Here is a 19,451-nt window from a genome sequence, read left to right on the forward strand (position 1 = left end):
TTTCTGGAAACTTTTTATTTCCTCTTTGATTTCTTCTCTAAGCCAATGGTTGTTCATTACTTCCCTTAAATACAATATTTCCTTGCTGAGATTTAGTCTGTATGATCTATTGAGAAGTGACAAAGTAGTGTTGAAATCTCCACCTAGTACTGTTTTGCTATCAATGTTTTTTTTTTTAAGTCTATTAGAAGTTGTTTTTAAGTATTTTGCTGGTCTGTCATTGAGCATCTACATTGAGGAGGGTGAGTTCTTTCTGATGTAAAGATCCCATGATCGTGAAGAATGACATTCACTGTCTCTTATAACCTTTAGCCTGAAGTCCACGTGGTCTGATACTAGTATGGCTACCCCAGCTTTGTGGAGGTGTTCTTTTCTTGAAGACTTGTTTTCCAGCCTTTTACTTTTAGCCCATGGTTGCTTTGATTGATCAGATGTGTTTCTTGCAGGCATCAGAATGTTGGGTTCAGTTTTCTAATTCATCTTCCTATTCTGTGCCTCTGAATTGGCACATTTAGTCCATAGACATTGAGAGAGATTGTTGTTATGGGGATTTGTGCTATCTTTATGTAGAATTTTTGTACTTGTGGGGATTGCCTTAGCTTAAAGTAGCCGTGTTAGTTCTTCTTGCAACAAAAATATGGAGCTCTTTACAAGTTTGCATGTCGTCTCTGTGCAAGGACCATGATAATCTCTGTATCATTTCAATTTTAGTATATGTGTAACCAAACCTAGTAGGAGTTAATTTTTCTCTTCTGATTACTTTGAGTGTTGTCCTTACTTACCCTATGGCAGAGAGTGGTACCTAATCAAGGAAAGTATTTCAAAGCAGCTTGATAGATTTAGAACTTTAATGTCCCAGAAAGAAAAATATGGTTTTTACCATATTATCTTTTACCATAATCAAGGCATCAGTTTTACAAAATAATTCTTTTAGAAGATGTTATATGAGTCCTGTTTAATGCACTTCCCTGAAACCTTCATTAATACCATTAAACTAGAGCCTTTTGCTGTTCTCACCGCAGTCCCGCGTACATCTCCAGGAAAAGGTGGATGGTGTTGTCTGCACTTTGACCACCTTGAATGTAAGTAGGATTTTTCTCCTGAAGGAAGAGGTGAGGAGCATATTGATGATTTCATTCCACATTATTATAAGTTCAACTTGAACGGAAGTTGAGACTCATGAGGCTCCTGTAAAGGACAGAAAAAAGGGTCTCAGTGAAGTTTAATGGCCAACACAAATTAACATCACAGATGACTCAAAGCAGCCTGTGTTCTTCTTTGTGTATAGTGAGTTTCATACCTAATGATAGTGATTCTTAGCCAAGGCACACGGGCAAAACAGACCTATAATTAAAAATCTAGTTCTCTGAGCAGAGTGGGGTTTCTTAGGTGATTGAACAAGTGTGCAGTAATTTATTACTAAGCACATACGTAGTTTGAATGATGTGTACTTTTTGATCTAAACTTAATTCCAAATATGTCTAAAATGACAGTCTCCTGACCCCGCACCTGGCTTTCTTCACCGGGGTCCCTTGGAGGGGGTGTGTTGAGTTTCCCTCACCGCGCCGAGCAGAGCCCTGGCACCTGAAGACCTCTGCAACCAGCCATAGGTACGCTTTAGACCACTCTCCCCAAGCTTGAAGGAGCCTCATGCATGAACGAATCTGACAGAGGAACCCAGGTGTGCGCAACCGGGGGATGAGATCTCCAAGGCTGCTCAGATCAAGACTGGGCCCCCTCCAACCAGATCCCCCATCTCCTAGTAGCTAAGTGTTACAACCACAAACTGCCCCTGGAGCCATGTAATCCCATCAATGGCCAAGATACAGAGACTGGATTTTGTTGATAAGACAACAACAATTATTGTCCAGTTCTCACTCTGAGAGAACCTGGTAGGCATCTGCGAGTATCTTGCCCTTGCGTTTACCAGTCATTTACACTTCTTTCAATACAGATTATATGATCATGGTTTATGCTTATTTTTACTATTGAAGTTTAATAGCTAAATACTGATTTTTTAACAGCACTAATTTATTAAAAACATTCATCCTTGGCCTATCATATTAATTGCCAGTATTTGTTGGTTTTGCTTGTTTTTTGATTACTTAAATTGGTTTTGATCCTTTTCTTTCAGGTTGAAAAATTTTGACACAAATGAGTATATGTTTTTCTTTATCTTCTACAGTTTTAAACTGAGAACAACTGTTTGTTTTGTACAAATAAGATACCTGTGCATTTACTATTTCTTCTCATTTTATTTACATTTTAACACATCTCGATTCATCTACAAATTATCCTAGTAAGTGTTCTCATATTGAAAGAAACCACCAATTTTTTCAATCATAGCACTGTAGCACTGTCCTCCCGCGGTTCATCCATTTGCTCGAGCAGGAACCAGTAACATCTTACAACAAATTGTGACACTTGTTGTCACTGGCTTTAGCCTATCGAATACGTCATGGGTAGCTTGCCAGGCTCTTGCTGTGTGGACGAGATATTCTGGGTAGCTTGCCGGGCAGGGGAATCGGAATCAGGATTGGCCTCCTGCAAGGCAAATGCCCAACCCGCTGTGCTGTAAACGTTATCTAAAATATACTAGTAATACCAAATGTTGTTTTTTTAACAGTGCAATATAAACGATTATTTCATAATTTTCTTGATGTGTTAATGAAATAGCTAAGCTCTTGAGTATCATGGGAGTATTTTTCTAACACAAGAGTCTGACGAAGGTGAAACTGTTATAACCGTCTTGTAGGATTCCATCTCCCTAGCCTGCTTCATTCTACCCCGGTCTCTATCCAATCCGGTCTTCTTCTTGGGATTCTGACCTCCTGATTGGTAGCCTCTACCTTTCAACTGCCTACTTTATGACATCATTCTCCCACCAAACCAACCACCAACTGGTAGAATCTTGGGGGTCCCATGTAGTTGTTTGTAAACAAATTTGAATCATCACGGTAAGTGACGAGTGACCAATGACCAATCACCAGTGAGCAGTCGTCTGTACTGAACACTTGCGGTCTTAAGCCGCTTCAGTGTTCAGACGTACTCTCGTACCGTCTCCTCTTCTCGTCTACCTTTCATCGGTATTTCCTCTTCTCTGACCATGTCAGGTAAGGAATAATACTTTTCAAAGCTTTTCCTTAGATTTATCATCCCTAAACTTAGCAGTCAAGTAAAAACAGCACGTAGTAATGAAAGAAAGTATTCAAGTAGAATTTTATAAGCCTCATTTTAGCTTGACTTTGACATTTGCTGTGTGATTTTAGACATTGGCTTACTTTCTCTCACATACAAAGTGTTTTTCCTCATTGATTACATTCTATTTTAGACATACTTAGGAGCTCAAATACACAAACACACATACACACACACGCATATATATATATGGGTCGATTCTCTGTGTTTCTTTTTCCTTTTAATAGTGAATTTTACATGATATTCACTGAAAACAAGTAAATCAGAGAAAGTATTTTTACAGAAACAGAAAATATAGATGCTGTGAAAAACTGTTAATATATACTAGCATGTGTTCTCTGTAATGGTCTCTCCACTTGTATTTATACATCAGTATTTTGAATATAGTGATATTACAAAGTAATAATCATTGATCTTTGAGTTTTCTATTTAAACCAGGTAATAAGAAAATATGGGGCATGGGGAAGGTGTGGAGTGCTGAGCGTTAGGGAGGCAAGCCCTCTAAGGTAAGCAAGTTTGTGATCACTTTCATAAAACATTGACCAATCGACACCAAGACAATATGAGGGAGAAAAAATAGGAAAGAAAGAAAGAAAGAAGGATAGAAAGAAAGAAAGAAAGAAAGAAAGAAAGAAAGAAAGAAAGAAGAATAGGGACTTCGATTATCAAGGAAGGGGAAAACCTTTGGACATAAATTTGAAGAGAACCAAAGACTTAACATCAAAAAAGAAAGAATATATATGAAATATGCTGAGAATAATCCACTGAGAGCAAGTCAAAGAATTTTACTTCAAAAAATGTCAGGACTAGAAAATATACTATGCCTTCAATAGGTTACCAGTAGGAAAAGCTCTTTATCAGAAAGCCATCCTTGCTGGATATTTTCCTTATTATTTCTTAGAACACAGTACTTGGTACTTGACAATTTGGAGTATAAACACGCTTAATAAATGATGCTCCCCATAAATAGCTAATAGTGCTTATCTAGGGCGGTGGAAGACACAGAATCTTCAATGTTTTTTATTATGTTCTGGTTTTTAAGTTCATGTATGCGTTGCCTGTTAAAATAAAAAAAATGGTATATTCTAACTTGAATCAGGAGATTTGATTCATCTGTGTGGTCAGTAGATTCCAGGTTAAAGCTGCTTGTCATCTTTACAAATATTATTTCATGTGATTTTTTCTTCCTAACATGAGAGTAGTTTGATAATAGTCAACTTTTGTTTTTAGATCCTAAGAGGAAAGAGAAAAGTCAAGTCTCACATGACAAATTACACATTTTTGTCATATTTCTGAATTCTGAGTTTTCCTACATAAAGATATTTTATGGGATTTTGGTCCGCATTTATTAAACATTGAGAAGAAAGTTTTCCTGTTTGATAAAGATAATTCTAATCTAGGCATTGGAAGTAAATTTGCAATATTTTGTCATCACTTTTTAAATGGTCTTTTCTGTTTCTTCTGTGATCAAGTTAAATCCTCTGCTATGTTTAACACATGTTGTTTGCTGGTTAATATTCAAAGGTACTGATGAGTATAATTTTTTGTAATTTCGAAGTTTCTTTCTGTATTTTACTCATTTAAAACATTTCTTGTCTGGGAGAAGGGAGGGAGGAGAGCGAGGATCCCCAGCGACCCCAAACCCCAGCGCGCGTCCAGATCCGGAGCAGCGCACCCGGCAGCACACCGGCCCCTCCCATCCAGGTGGGTTGGAGGACCCGAGCGGAGCCCCGCCCCTGAACCCAGACACGCGGCCCGCGGAGCGAGCCCAGCCAGAGAAGGGAGGGAGGAGAGCGAGGATCCCCAGCGACCCCAAGCCCCAGCGCGCGTCCAGATCTGGAGCAGCGCGTCCGGCAGCACACCGGCCCCTCCCATCCAGGTATATCACTCACTTCAATCAACTTGGACCTGCATCCTTTCATCCTTTTCATCAACTTGTTACCTAATAACAAACAAAATTTCTCACCTCTTCTACTACAATTCAACAAAATCCCACTCGCCTACTCCATTTCCAACAAAAGTTCAGTTCGAAAACAGCTATACAAGTTCAGTAGTAAATAGTAACGCCTCCAAAAGTTTCACTCAATGTCAGTTATAAAACAAAGAATAACGCCTGATTGAGAAGAAGGTCAGACTCAGAAAGGTAAAGAGGCGCATCTAGCAGCAACAAAGCTGGACGGCTCCTGGCAGCCTCTCCTCACTCAACTAGAACAGTAGCAGCGAGTGTGACGGACCAAACCACACTGGTCACAATGGTAAAGCAACGCAAAAGCCCACCAAACTTTCTTATTCACGAGGCTAGCCCAGACGACACCAACAGTACTATAGCGATAGACAACCTCTCTGACAAGGAATTCAGAATGGAGCTACTCAGGATGCTTAGGGAACTAAAAGAAACAATGGAAACCAATGCCAATAAAAGACAAGAGGATTTGAAGGCAGAAATGAGGAAAATGCAATCGGAAATGTCGGACCTGAAAAACCTGGTAACCGAATTGAAAACCTCAGTGGAAGGCCTCAGCAGCAGAGTAACAGCGGCTGAGAACAGAATCAGTGAGCTCGAAGATCAAGTTCAGAGTCTTGTCAGAAAAGAGCAGAAAATGGAAAAGAGACTCACAGTTCGAGAACAGATGGCAAGAGAAGATCGTGATGAAGCCAAGAGGGGTAACATAAGAATTATTGGAGTCCCAGAGGGACGGGAAGAAAACCTTGATGAAGAAGAAACTGTCAAAGAAATCATTGCTACAGCGTTTCCAGAGCTGAAGAAAACTTCTGACCACATCCAGGAGGCCCGAAGGGTACCGGCTAGAAGAAATCCGAATAAGAATACCCCAAGACACATCCTGATCAAAATGACCAAAACTTTAGACAGAGACAAAATTCTGAAAGCAGCAAGATCGAAGAAAGAAATCTCTTACAAAGGAGCATCCTTAAAACTCACTGTTGATTTTTCTGATGAAACCCTCAGGGCCCGAAAACAGTGGTGGGACATAGTGAAAAAACTCAATGAAATAAATGCCTCCCCAAAAATACTTTACCCAGCGAGACTCTCATTCATAATAGAAGGAACAACACACAGTTTCACGGACAAACAACAGCTCAGGAACTTCATAGACTCAAATCCATGGTTACAAGTACAACTAAATGGGCTACTTTAAGGCAAGACAGACCTCTCAAATACACCAAATTTCAACAGAACAATGGGACAAAATCCCATAACAATAATCTCTCTCAATGTCAATGGGCTAAACGCACCAATTAAAAGACATAGAGTGGCAGGATGGATTAGAAAATTGAGCCCAACATTCTGCTGCCTGCAAGAAACACATCTCAATAGTCAAAGCAAACACAGACTCAGAGTCAAAGGCTGGAAAACAATCCTACAGGCAAACAGCTCCCAGAAAAAAGCTGGGGTAGATATCCTAATATCAGACCACATCGATTTCAGAGTGAAGAAGGTCATAAGAGACAGTGAAGGCCATTTCCTATTGACCAAAGGATCTGTACAACAGGAAGAATTTACAATAATAAATGTATATGCACCTAATGAGAGACCAGCAAAGTACTTAAAACAATTACTCATAGATTTGGAAAAAGACATCGATAGCAACACAATACTAGTGGGAGACCTCAACACCGCTTTGTCACCTCTTGATAGATCAACCAGACTCAAGCTTAGCAAGGACATACTTCATCTGAGGGAAGCAATGGAAGAAAGGGGCTTAGTAGATATATACAGGACACTTCATCCACAAAAAGCTCAATACACATTCTTCTCAAGCGTACATAGAACGTTCTCCAAGATAGACCACATGCTGAGCCACAAAACATGCCTCCATAAAATTAAGAAGATAGAGATTATATCAACAATCTTCTCAGACCATAATGCGCTGAAATTAGAAGTAAATCACACACAAAAACAGAAAAGTAAATTAAACACATGGAAATTAAACAGTGCGCTATTAAACAACGAGTGGCTTAGACAGGAAATTAAAGAGGAAATCAAAAGAGTCCTAGAAACGAATGAAAATGAGGACACGAGTTACCAAAACCTATGGGACACAGCAAAAGCAGTCTTAAGAGGAAAGTTCATAGCTCTACAAGCATTACTCAGGAAGGAGGAGCGAGCCCACATAAATAAACTAACCTCACAGCTTAAGAACTTGGAGAAGGACCAACAAAAGGAGCACAACCCGAACAGGAGGAAGGAAATAATAAAACTCAGAGCAGAGATTAACGAGATGGAAACCCAGAAAACAATCCGAAAGATCAATGAAACCAAGAGCTGGTTCTTTGAGAAAATTAACAAAATCGATAAGCCCCTAGCAAAACTCACAAAGAAAGGGAGAGAGAAAACCCTAATAAACCGAATCAGAAATGAAAAGGGGGTCATTACAACAGAAACTACAGAAATTCAAAGGATCCTCAGGGAGTACTTTGAAAAGCTTTATGCCACAGAACATCAAAACCTCGAGGAAATGGATAAATTCCTAGACTCCTACAGTCTCCCAAGGCTGAACCAAGAAGACCTGGAATACCTGAACAGACCTATCACCATCAAGGAAATTGAAATGGTAATAAAAAGTCTCCCCAAGCACAAAAGCCCTGGCCCGGATGGATTCACCAGTGAATTCTTCCAAATCTTTAAAGAAGACTTACTCCCAATCCTCTTTAAGATTTTCCATGAAATTGAAATATCAAACACACTCCCGAACAGTTTCTATGAAGCAAATATCACACTGATACCAAAAGCAGACAGAGATACCACAAAGAAAGAGAACTACAGACCGATATCCCTGATGAACACAGATGCAAAGATCCTCAACAAACTACTAGCAAATAGAATCCAACTACTCATCAAAAAGATCATACACCATGACCAAGTAGGATTCATCCCAGGGATGCAAGGATGGTTCAACATTCGGAAATCAATCAACATAATCCATCATATCAACAAAAGAAAAGATAAAAAGCATATGATCATATCAATAGATGCAGAGAAAGCATTTGACAAGATCCAGCACCCCTTTATGATGAAAACCCTAGCCAAAATGGTCATAGAGGGGACTTTCCTCAACATAGTTAAAGCCATCTACCACAAGCCTACAGTAAGCATCATCCTCAATGGGGAAAAACTGAGAGCCTTCCCTCTAAGATCAGGGACGAGACAAGGATGCCCACTCTCTCCACTGCTGTTCAATATAGTACTGGAAGTATTTGCAATAGCAATTAGGCAAGAAAAAGACATTAAGGGCATTCAGGTAGGAAAGGAAGAAATAAAGCTCTCACTATTCGCAGATGATATGATACTATACCTAGAGAACCCAATATCCTCCCCCCAAAAACTCCTAGAAACAATAGACTTGTATAGTAAAGTTGCAGGTTATAAAATCAATACCCAAAAGTCCATGGCTTTCCTATATGCAAACAGTGAGAGAGAGGAAAGCTACATGAAAAAATCAATCCCGTTCACAATTGTGCCCCAGAAAATCAAGTACCTAGGAAACAGCCTAACAATGGAAGTAAAGGACCTGGACAAAGAAAACTACAAAACGCTACTTCAGGAAATAAAAGAGGACCTGAGGAAATGGAAAGACATCCCCTGCTCATGGGTCGGAAGACTGAACATTGTCAAAATGGCAATACTACCGAAAGCACTGTACAAATTCAATGCAATCCCTATAAGGATACCCATGACGTTCTTCAAAGAAATGGAGAAAACACTCCTGAAATTTATATGGAACAATAAACCCCCACGACTAGCTAAAGCAATTCTGGGGAAAAAGAAAATGGGAGGAATCAACCTCCCGAACTTCAAACTTAACTACAAAGCGGTAATAATCAAAACAGCATGGTACTGGAACAAAGGCAGAACTGCAGACCAATGGAACAGAGTTGAATACACTGACATCACCCCCCAATCATATGATCATCTAATCTTTGATAAAGGTGCAAGAAATGTGAAGTGGAGTAAGGAAAGCCACCTTAACAAATTGTGCTGGCATCACTGGACGGCTACATGCAAAAAAATGGGCTCAGAACTCTGCCTAACACCATGTACAGAGGTAAGATCAAAATGGATTAAAGACCTCAACATCAGACCAGAAACCATAAGATACATTGAAGACAAAGTTGGCAAAACCCTCCATGACATTGAGGCTAATGGTATGTTCAAAGATGACACGCCACTGGCTGAGCAAGTGAAAACAGAGATAGATAAATGGGACTATCTTAAACTAAGAAGCTTCTGCACCTCCAAAGAAACAGTGACCAAAATACAAAGACAGCCTACAGAATGGGAAAGAATATTCGCCGAATACACATCTGACAAGGAATTGATATCAAGGATATACAAAATACTGGTTGAACTCCACAAGAAGAAAACATCCAACCCCATCAAAAAATGGGGCAATGAAATGAACAGAAACTTTCTCAAAGAAGAAATCCGAATGGCAAAAAAGCACATGAGAAAATGCTCTACATCATTAATCATCAGGGAGATGCAGATCAAAACCACAATGAGATACCATCTCACACCTCAGAGACTGGCCCACATTCAAAAGAACAAAAGCAACCGTTGCTGGCGCGGATGTGGCGAGAAAGGGATACTCCTTCACTGTTGGTGGGAATGTCCACTGGTTCAGCCCTTCTGGAAAACAGTATGGACGTTCCTCAAAAAATTAGAAATTGAGCTCCCATTTGACCCAGCGATACCACTCCTGGGAATATATCCCAGAGAGGCAAAAACGTGTAGCCGAAGTGACATCTGCACTTGTTTGTTCATTGCAGCACTCTTTACAGTAGCCAGAAACTGGAAGAGACCAGAGTGCCCAAGAACAGATGACTGGTTAAAGAAACTTTGGTACATCTACACAATGGAGTACTATGTGGCTCTTAGAAAAGATGAAGTCATGAACTTTACATACAAGTGGTACAATATGGAAAGTATCATGCTAAGCGAAATGAGTCAGAAAGAGAGGGATAGACATAGAAAGATAGCATTTATCTGGGGGATATAAAATAATAAAATATGAGATTAATACCCGAGAATAGCTGAGAGCAACACCAGGAGAATTACTCCATAACTTAGAGGCCAGCTGGGTATTCTAGGGGAAAGGACAATTCATATAGAAAGGGGAACACCAAGTGGAGGGTGTTTGGAGGATCCTCCCAGGAGCGGAGATGCAGGTTGAAAGTAGACTGGACTGAACATGTTCGCCACTCAATGCCTCTTTGGCTGATCACAGCGCCCAGGAGGAGAGAGAGAACAGGGGGGAATGCCCTGCCACAGTGGCAGGGGGGGATGGGGGGATGGGAGGATGGGGGCATGGGAGGATGGGGGGGAGGGATATTATCCTGGTGGTGGAAAATGGGCACTGGTGGAGGGATGGGTATTTGATCGTGGTATGACCGACATCCAAGCACAAAAATTTGTAAATCTACAACTGTACCTCATGTCGTTTCACTAATAAAAAAGAAAAAAAAATTCTTGTCTATGAAATACAATCACGTTTATTCCTATTTTCTTTTTGTTATGTAGTTACTGATAAATCCTTTCTCTTTAATGGACTGGTAAAGTGTCACTCAAAAATCACCTTCTATTCCATTGTTTGGCTAGCAGTTTTTACTAAAATAAAATAGAGTCTTCATATTGTATATGTGGAACAATTTAGTAATAACCTTATTGTCCTTTTTTATTTGGTTTTGTTTGGGATGCCATCCACTGTTATTCAAGGCTTACTCTTGGGTCTGTTCTCCATAACATACTGTACTATGCTGCTTGCTACAGAGACCAGATTTCATTAATATCTACATAATTCTTTTTCAGTTCTGTGATACATATTTTTCATGATGTTTTCTTTACACTTCCTCCTATGTAAATCACATGAAATAGAAAAATTATATTCGTGTATGCATTATTATTCTTAGAGTTATGAATAACTACATTGTTGATAAACAACTTAAGACACAGAATTTAAATAAAATTTTCCTTCCAAAAATATTTCTTGGGAAAAACTCAAGTAGTGATTTTTGAAGTGGATCAAAAATCAGGGTAACCTTCAATGCATCAACAAGATTAAGTTGTATGTGAACCATAAGTAACAGGTACTCACCTGATCTTGGGGAAGTTCCCATAATATCTCCAGCCCAAAGTAAACTGGCGCTGACGCCAACTCCAACTCAGGAACAAAAAGTTAAGAATTTTGATCAGATGAAAACTGGACTTTCAAAACCTCTGGAGACCTACCAGATCCCAGTAGACCTAGATCATGCAAAGATCCGCAGGTAATGAACACCACTGACACCATCACTCTGAAGCAGGTGCGAGAAAATTCAAGTGGCACTAAACGGACCTCCCATGCAAAATGGAAGAACAAAAAGGAGGCTTCTGAACCTCTTGAGGGATAAACCAAGGCCAAAATCCAGCCAAAAGTCTGAGAATGCTTGCTAAGGGGAGCAGGGATTGTTTGTAATGCTGCAGTCAGTGAGAGGTGTCCTGTGACCACAGCCAAAACTAACAGCAAATCTCACAAAGCTGCCTCCAGCAGGATCAGCAAGACAAAGAGCCATGGGCAGGAGAAGATAAAAAACACCAGAGAAAACTCTAAGAAAGCTAATGAGTGTAAGCAGCTAGGGAACAAGGTCAAGGCAGAAGAAAAGTCCACCATTGGCAAGATGAAATGCAAGGAAACTCAACCTGAGCTTTGCCAAGAGGCAGTTAAAAAACCCCGCTGCTACCTAGGCATACACATGCTGGATTCTGTCCAATTGTTTCATGCTCTGGGGAAGAGTGATCCAAAACTTGGAATCTCTTCCTCCCAGGTCCTGAGTAGCTCAAAGAACCCCAACGATGTCAAGCCATCCTCAGCTGTCAAGCCATGGCTAGGTGATACACGGGATGGAAAAGGCCTTGAGAAAACTCAGGTCAAAGCACAGAAACCAAGTAGCAGTGCTGAAAAACGCTCATCCCCATCCCAGTCTGAGCTGCCACCTCCTGGGAAGGTGAAATTGGTACCTTTGCCGTTTCTTACCATGCAGAACCCACAAGCTGGACCTGTTCCTCGGAGACGAAAATCTGAAGCCACACATCTTCCTGCTGCAGCTTACCCTGCCAAGCCTGGCTGTACCAATGCAGCTCAGCCAAATGCTGCCAATTTTTCCCCGTCAACCACTGCATTTTTGCCTGGTCCTTCCAATCCTGCTAAGTCCATTTCAACCAACCTATCTCGACCAGGTTTGCAGAACCCTAGTAGCCGGCCTATTCATCAGCCTGCAGCTTCTAGACCTGCTCCCTACAAGGCAGCAGCTGGCACTTCTCTACAGCGGGAGCCTCTTTCTGTCTCTGTGAACAAGCGGCAGTAGCCACCCAAACGTCAGAGTCAGTTTCTCCTCCAAGACTTCCGTTTCCAACCGATTCCATGGAGAAAGCCCAATGTTCCCGAGCCAGACATGTCAAAGCCCATCACCAAAGAGCATAGACCAGAGCGTGAGGCTATGAAAAGGAAGGCTCAGCATGAGCGTGAGAACACTGCCAAACTCACCTCTTTGGGGGAAAGTGTAGTACTTTATTGAGAGGGAAAAGAGATGGACATCTCTCTCTATTATGGCTACGTAATGGGAGTAGCTGGAATGGTAGGTTCCATTTGAGGTACCAGATGGTTTTCCTAGGAAAACACTGACATGCCATACACCTTTTATTTATTTTATTATTTTTTTTTTCAAATTAAAGAGATGCATCGAACTCGGGTCGGCCATGTTGGCTGTGTGCAAGGCAAATGCCCTACCGCTGTGCTATCACTTCAGAGATGCATCATAGTTAATTGATTGTTAATAAATGTTCTGAATTTTGAGTTGCTGTCAACTGTGGTTGATTTTGGGAGTGGCTGGGTGTTGAAGGAGGAGATGGGAAAGAATGGGAAGTTAGAGAGAGGAAAAAGGGGGAATAGACAAGACTCTAAGAAATACAAACATGGTCCAGGGTTATAAAGCCCTTAAGAGGAGAAATTGCATGGGCCTGATGAAGAGTGGGGTAGGGTCAGAGGAAGAGTAAGCTGACAGTGCATTTGTTCTGCAAAGCAGAAGGACACAGTTCAATTCTTGCAATCTTTTATGGTCCCCAGAGACCCACGAGATGTGAAACTTGAACACAGAGCTAAGAGTAAGACTAGAGCACAGTCAAGTATGCCCATCACTGGTGTCCTCGAAAAAAATGGGAGAAATGGCACGGTTTGCGGTTTTCAGTTAAAATAATAAATTTGCAATAGGCTGAGGAAGGCAGATGAGTCTAAGATGATGAGAAGAAAAGTAAAGATTCTTCCATGGAGGCTGTGTTTACACCTCATGGCCTCCTTTGGAAAGGAAGCAAATTTGAGACACATCACTAAAAGGTTTTCTGTGGTCTATCCATAAATGATGGTTGGGGAATGCGAACACATACACTGTGGAATAAACCTACCAGATGAGTGATCAAAGCCCTCAGAGTCATTCAAGGATGACTCTTAACAAGGAAAAAGCCCAGAGAACAGTTGACGCATGAAGCCTGAAGATCAGCTCCTGGTAGATGCTAAGATAAGACACCATGTCCTCGAGCCCTCTTTTCAGCACCCCTAGCTGCACAATTTCAATTATTCCCAACAATATTCAGAGTTGCTATCGTGGTGACACTTTATCGTGGTGAGTTTCAACAATGTGGTACATTGCCTATGTAAGTCTTTGGATTTGTAAACTCCCCAAGTTAGCCAAGCCAGCTTTCAGGAAATTTCTGGTGGCGGGAGCTCAAATTATATTAGCTTGAGGGGCTGGTCTTTGGTCTTCCATGGTCCCTGTTGCCTGTAGCTTTCTCTAAACATCGCTTTTAACTGCAGTTCACACAAGAACCAACTTTATAAATGGCATTGTGGCTGCATTGCAGTAGGTACCATACTAAGACATGCGTTCTAGGTCACCACTCCCAAAGCAGTTAGTACGAATTGACCTTGAGTCTGGAAGTTTGTGGTGGAAAGAGATGGTCCTAGGAGAGTTAATGGGGTGATGGATGGTTGGAAAGGAAACCGGGAAGGGTAGGGAAGTGGAAATCTGGTGATCATCATGGGATAGTTGGTGGATGTTTTTCAAATACATTAAAATATTTTTTGAAAATGAGATTCAAGACAAACATACGAAAATAAGATAGGTTCCAATGTACAGTTTACATATAAGACCCAGAAAGCTTAAAGGGCTGGCATTCCTTCTGGAGCTTTCAATCATACCGTTTACTAAATATGTTATTTTCACATCAATTACCTGTGGAGAGGAATAGTTAGAAAGAGAATGCCACCGGAATAGCAAACTGGATGACCACCTTCATTAAAAGCCAGGTGGAAGGTGTTCACATGGATCCCAAGTGCAAATATATGTTAACAGGAACATATATTTAACCAACTCTGCTTGGTACCAGTAATAACTTTGTTGAAAATGGGGGGAAATGAAAGCAGTTTCTGACTGACATGAGACTAACCAGTTAATAGATTTTCTCAGGAAAGGGTAGTTGACTGGCTGGGAACAGAAAAACATGAAAAGTGTTTTGCTACCTTTAATGTATGGCTGGAGGTAATTGATCCCAGAAATCTCTTAAAACTAACAAGCTTCAACTCTCTTGAAGGAATTTTGTATTCTTTTTTTCCCCTTTATTTTATATTATTTTTTTTAAAGTTGTAGATTTACAATTTTTTGTGCTTTGGTTTCAATTATACAATGATCAGATACCCATCCCTCCACCAGTGTCCATTTTCCACCACCATGGATAAAATCCCTCCCACCCCCATCCCCACATCCCCCCTGTCTCTGTGGCAGGGCAATCCCCTGTGTTCTCTCTCTCCTTTTGGGTGTTGTGGTCTGCAAGAGAGGCATTGAGTGGCAAACATGTTCAGTCCATAGTCTACTTTCGACATCCATCTCCCCTCCTGGGAGGATCCTCCAAACATCCTTTATTTGGTGCTCCCTTCTCTATCTGAGCTGCCCTTTCCTCTAGGATACCCGGCTGGCCTCTAAGTTATGGAGTAATCCTCCTGGTGCTGATCTCAGCTATTCTTGGTTATTAATCTCATACTTTGTTACTTTATATCCCCCAGATGAATGCAATCTATGTCTATCCCTCTCTTTCTGACTCATTTCGCTTAGCATGATACTTTCCATATTGTACCACTTATATGTAAATTTCATGACTTCATCTTTTCTAAGAGCTACATAGTACTCCATTGTGTAGATGGACCATATTTTCTTTAACCAGTCATCTGTTCTTGGGCATTCAGGTTTCTTCCAGTTTCTGGCTATTGTAAAGAGTGCTGCAATGAACAAACAAGTGCAGATGTCACTTCGACTATACATTTTTGCCTCTCTGGGATATATTCCCAGGAGTGGTATTGCTGGGTCAAAAGGGAGCTCAATTTCTAATTTTATGAGAATCGTCCATACTGTTTTCCAGAAGGGCTGAACCAGTGGACATTCCCACCAACAGTGAAGGAGTGTCCCTTTCTTGCCACAACCACGCCAGCATCGGTTGCTTTTGTTGTTTTGAATGTGGGCCAGTCTCTGAGGTGTGAGATGGTATCTCATTGTGGTTTTGATCTGCATCTCCCTGATGATTAATGATGTAGAGCATTTTCTCATGTGCTTTTTTGCCATTCGGATTTCTTCTTTGAGAAAGTTTCTGTTCATTTCATTGCCCCATTTTTTGATGGGGTTGGATGTTTTCTTCTTGTGGAGTTTAACCAGTATTTTGTATATCCTGGATATCAACCCCTTGTCAGATGTGTATTTGCTGAATATCCTTTCCCATTCTGTAGACTGTCTTTGTATTTTGGTCACTGTTTCTTTGGAGGTGCAGAAGCTTCTTAGTTTAAGATAGTCCCATTCATCTATCTCTGTTTTCACTTGCTCTGCCAGTGGCGTGGGATCTTTGAAGATACCATTAGCTTCAATGTCATGGAGGGTTTTGCCAACTTTGTCTTCAATGTACCTTATGGTTTCTGGTCTGATGTTGAGGTCTTTAATCCATTTTGATCTTACTTTTGTACACGGTGTTAGGCAGAGTTCTGAGCCCATTTTTTTGCATGTAGTCGTCCAGTGATGCCAGCACAATTTGTTAAAGAGGCTATTCAATCGACGGTTTTGCCTGACAGATGTCACTGTTGTCCCAAAATTTCTAACGGGATCGAACCACCGTCTCCTTTGTGCAAAATTCTACTTCACAGAGCAGGGAGAAAGGGCTACAAAGTTCAAAAAGAGAACTCCCAGAATGACCACCAACTGGGAACTCTTTGGTACTATTGCGGCAACATGGGAAGATGCCACTGTTGACAACATTGACAAGGAATACGATCGACTGGTTCAGCACCTCCATGAATGTGCGAGGAATGCCAAGAGAGAGATAGCCACAAAAAATCGCCTATCTTCGAAAACTCTTGAGCTAATTTGCCAGCGTAGTTTGGCGCATGCCTCAGGCAACCACAAGCTAACATCCAAGCTCGCAAAGCAGTGCAGAGATGCGAACAAGGAAGACCTCAAAGAGAGAAGAGCAGAAGTACTATCAGATGCGGCAGAAGCTGGGAAAAGTATTCATAACGCCCGCCTGCCTTTGTCAACTATAAGACGAAGATGATTGCCCTCCGATGTCCTGATGGATCCATCACATCCTCCAGAATGGCAATGGAGAAGATTATCCATGTCTTCTTCTCAAATCTCTTCGATAGCAATGTCCACTTGCTGACATACCAAATTCCACAGGATGGATATGTCCTTCCCAATGTTCTCCCTTCCGAAATTCGACACGCCATTTTGTTGGTAAATAAACAAACAGCACCTGCCCCAGACAAGGTCAGACCTGAACACCTGAAGAACCTGCAGTCAGTACTCATCAATACACTGGCTCGGCTCTTCACTGGCTACCTGTCTGATTGCAAGTTTCCGTCCCAATGGAAAACCAGCAGGACCGTACTACTGTTCAAAAAGGAAGACATCCATGACATTGGCAACTATCGCCCGATCTGCCTATTGTTTGTCATCTACAAGTTGTTCACTGGAGTCATCCTAAATAGGATTGGCAGAACACTAGATGAAGGACAACCATGCGAGCAAGCAGGGTTCTGCAAAGGATTCAGCACCATCGACCATATCCACACAATAACCAAACTCATTGAGGTTTCTCGGGAGTTCAAGATGCCTTCTGTTTAAAGTTCATTGATTTAAAGAAGGCCTTTGATACTGTTGAGACGGAAGCGGTCATTGAAGCCCTAGCCAATCAGTGCATTCAAGCCCAATACATCAGGATCGTCCGTGAGCTGTATTGCGGATTCACTACCAGGATCTCACCATTCTACAAAGAAGTGATCTTTGATGTCAAGAGAGGGGTGCGGCAGGGTGATAAGATTTCACCGAAAATCTTCAGTGCCACCCTCGAGAACATCATGCGAGGACTGAATGGGAAGGAATGGGAGTGAAGATAGATGGTCAGCAACTACACCACCTCCGCTTTGCTGATGACATTGTTTTAATAACACCAAACATCAGTCAAGCAGCACAAATATTGCCCGACATTCACCGTTGTATTCACTTAGGAAAAAATTTTGGGAGAAAAGTCTGAAATGATGGGAAAAGAGACAATAAGTGCAAAAGGAAGGGCTTGACATTTGGGTTCCTCTGAAAACAAAGCATGAAACAACAAGATCTGGTGGGAACATGATTTACTGGGAATGGGATCTGAGGAGGAAAAGAGTGATATCAGGGATGTGAACAAGGGAAATCCAAGTTAAGGAAAACTTAGCTAGCTGACTACCCCATGGGCAACATAGTTCCAAGACTACCAGAAATTACCAAGGAATTTACTTTAATTTACTCTCTTTTATATGATCAATTACAACATGTATTCTGTGCCTTGGGCTGGAGCGATAGCACAGCGGGTAGGGCGTTCGCCTTACAAGCGGCCAACATGGCCGACCCGAGTTCGATTCCTCCGCCCCTCTCGGAGAGCCCGGCAAGCTACCGAGAGTATTGGATATGCCAGACACAGTAACAACAAAGTCTCCAATGGAGACGTTACTGGGCCCACTCGAGCAAATCGACGATCAACGGGAGGGCCTTTACCTTTACCTTTACCTATTCTGTGCCTTATTCAAACAGAATTTGGAGTATTCATTTTTTTCTCAATATTCTGTTCATTTGTATAAGCATCTTAAACAACTGCTGGATAACAGATTTATTTGATCAGAGTTATTTATTACTTTAATGTTTAGTTGAGATTACTGAAAACTAGGTCTAAAGTGAAGTTTGTCTTGATTGGTACAAAGAGAGAAGGGAGGTCTAGGGATGAAATTAGAGATTATAGTGTACTACATTCAGTTCCTAATAAAACAAATAAAGGACAGTTTCCCAAATAGACTATTGAAAAAGATATTCATCTCTATTTAACCTCTAAATTCAGAATTTTCTATATTTAATTAAAAATGAAAGAATGTTCCTATATTTGGTCTTTTAAAGACATTCCAGGTTGGTTACAGAAACAAACACTGCCTATGAAATCATAACATCTTAATCATAAAAACCTGATTACTACTTAAATGTCCAAGAATGTCAGTTCTAAGAATTATTTCCCTAGATCTCACTAGTGTACATGATAGTCATATGAATACATCTGTGTGGATACATCGCTGGTATCTAATTAGAGAATAGATATATAGAGATTAGATCACATAGCTGAGTGTGCTCTCAACTTTTCTAGTCACTCCCCTGCCCCCCACACACCCAAAGACTTGTAGGAATCCTTATTTATCCATGACTTTTCCTCCTCCCCTTTCCCAGAATCTTTTAAAATTTCTTTTCCAGTACTAATGTAATGCACTTTAGAAAATCTTGAGTTAATCTTAATTCTTGTCATTTAGCTTTTATATAAAGAACCAAGAAAATCTTATTAAAAGTGTATTTTTGTATTCTTTGAAAATGGTAATAAGAACTTTATCATTGAGTCCCTGTATATACATTATGTAAAGAATTTTCTGAGAAATTCCCTGTATAATTCAATACTTGAAGAAATAAATGACTTCTCTGAATGAGAATGAACTGGGACATTTCAAAGTACCAATCAGTGAATCAAAGATGAATCATAGCATCCTATAACTAAAAATGATCTTGATGTACTCTAGTCAACACCATTACATTTTTTTCTTATACCACCTGATAGCACTTTTAATTTTTTAAATTATTATCCATTTATTTTTATT

The 19,451-nt window shown here is 40.7% G+C and overlaps 1 pseudogene; it reads right to left on the minus strand.

Moving 5' to 3' along the window:
* Window positions 1-631: 631 nt before the first annotated feature.
* Window positions 632-728, minus strand: LOC130016121 (uncharacterized; annotated as a pseudogene).
* Window positions 729-19,451: the final 18,723 nt, after the last annotated feature.

This window comes from Sorex fumeus, unplaced genomic scaffold, assembly GCF_029834395.1.
Source record: "Sorex fumeus unplaced genomic scaffold, SorFum_2.1 ptg000146l, whole genome shotgun sequence".
Classification (NCBI taxonomy): Eukaryota; Metazoa; Chordata; class Mammalia; order Eulipotyphla; family Soricidae; genus Sorex; species Sorex fumeus.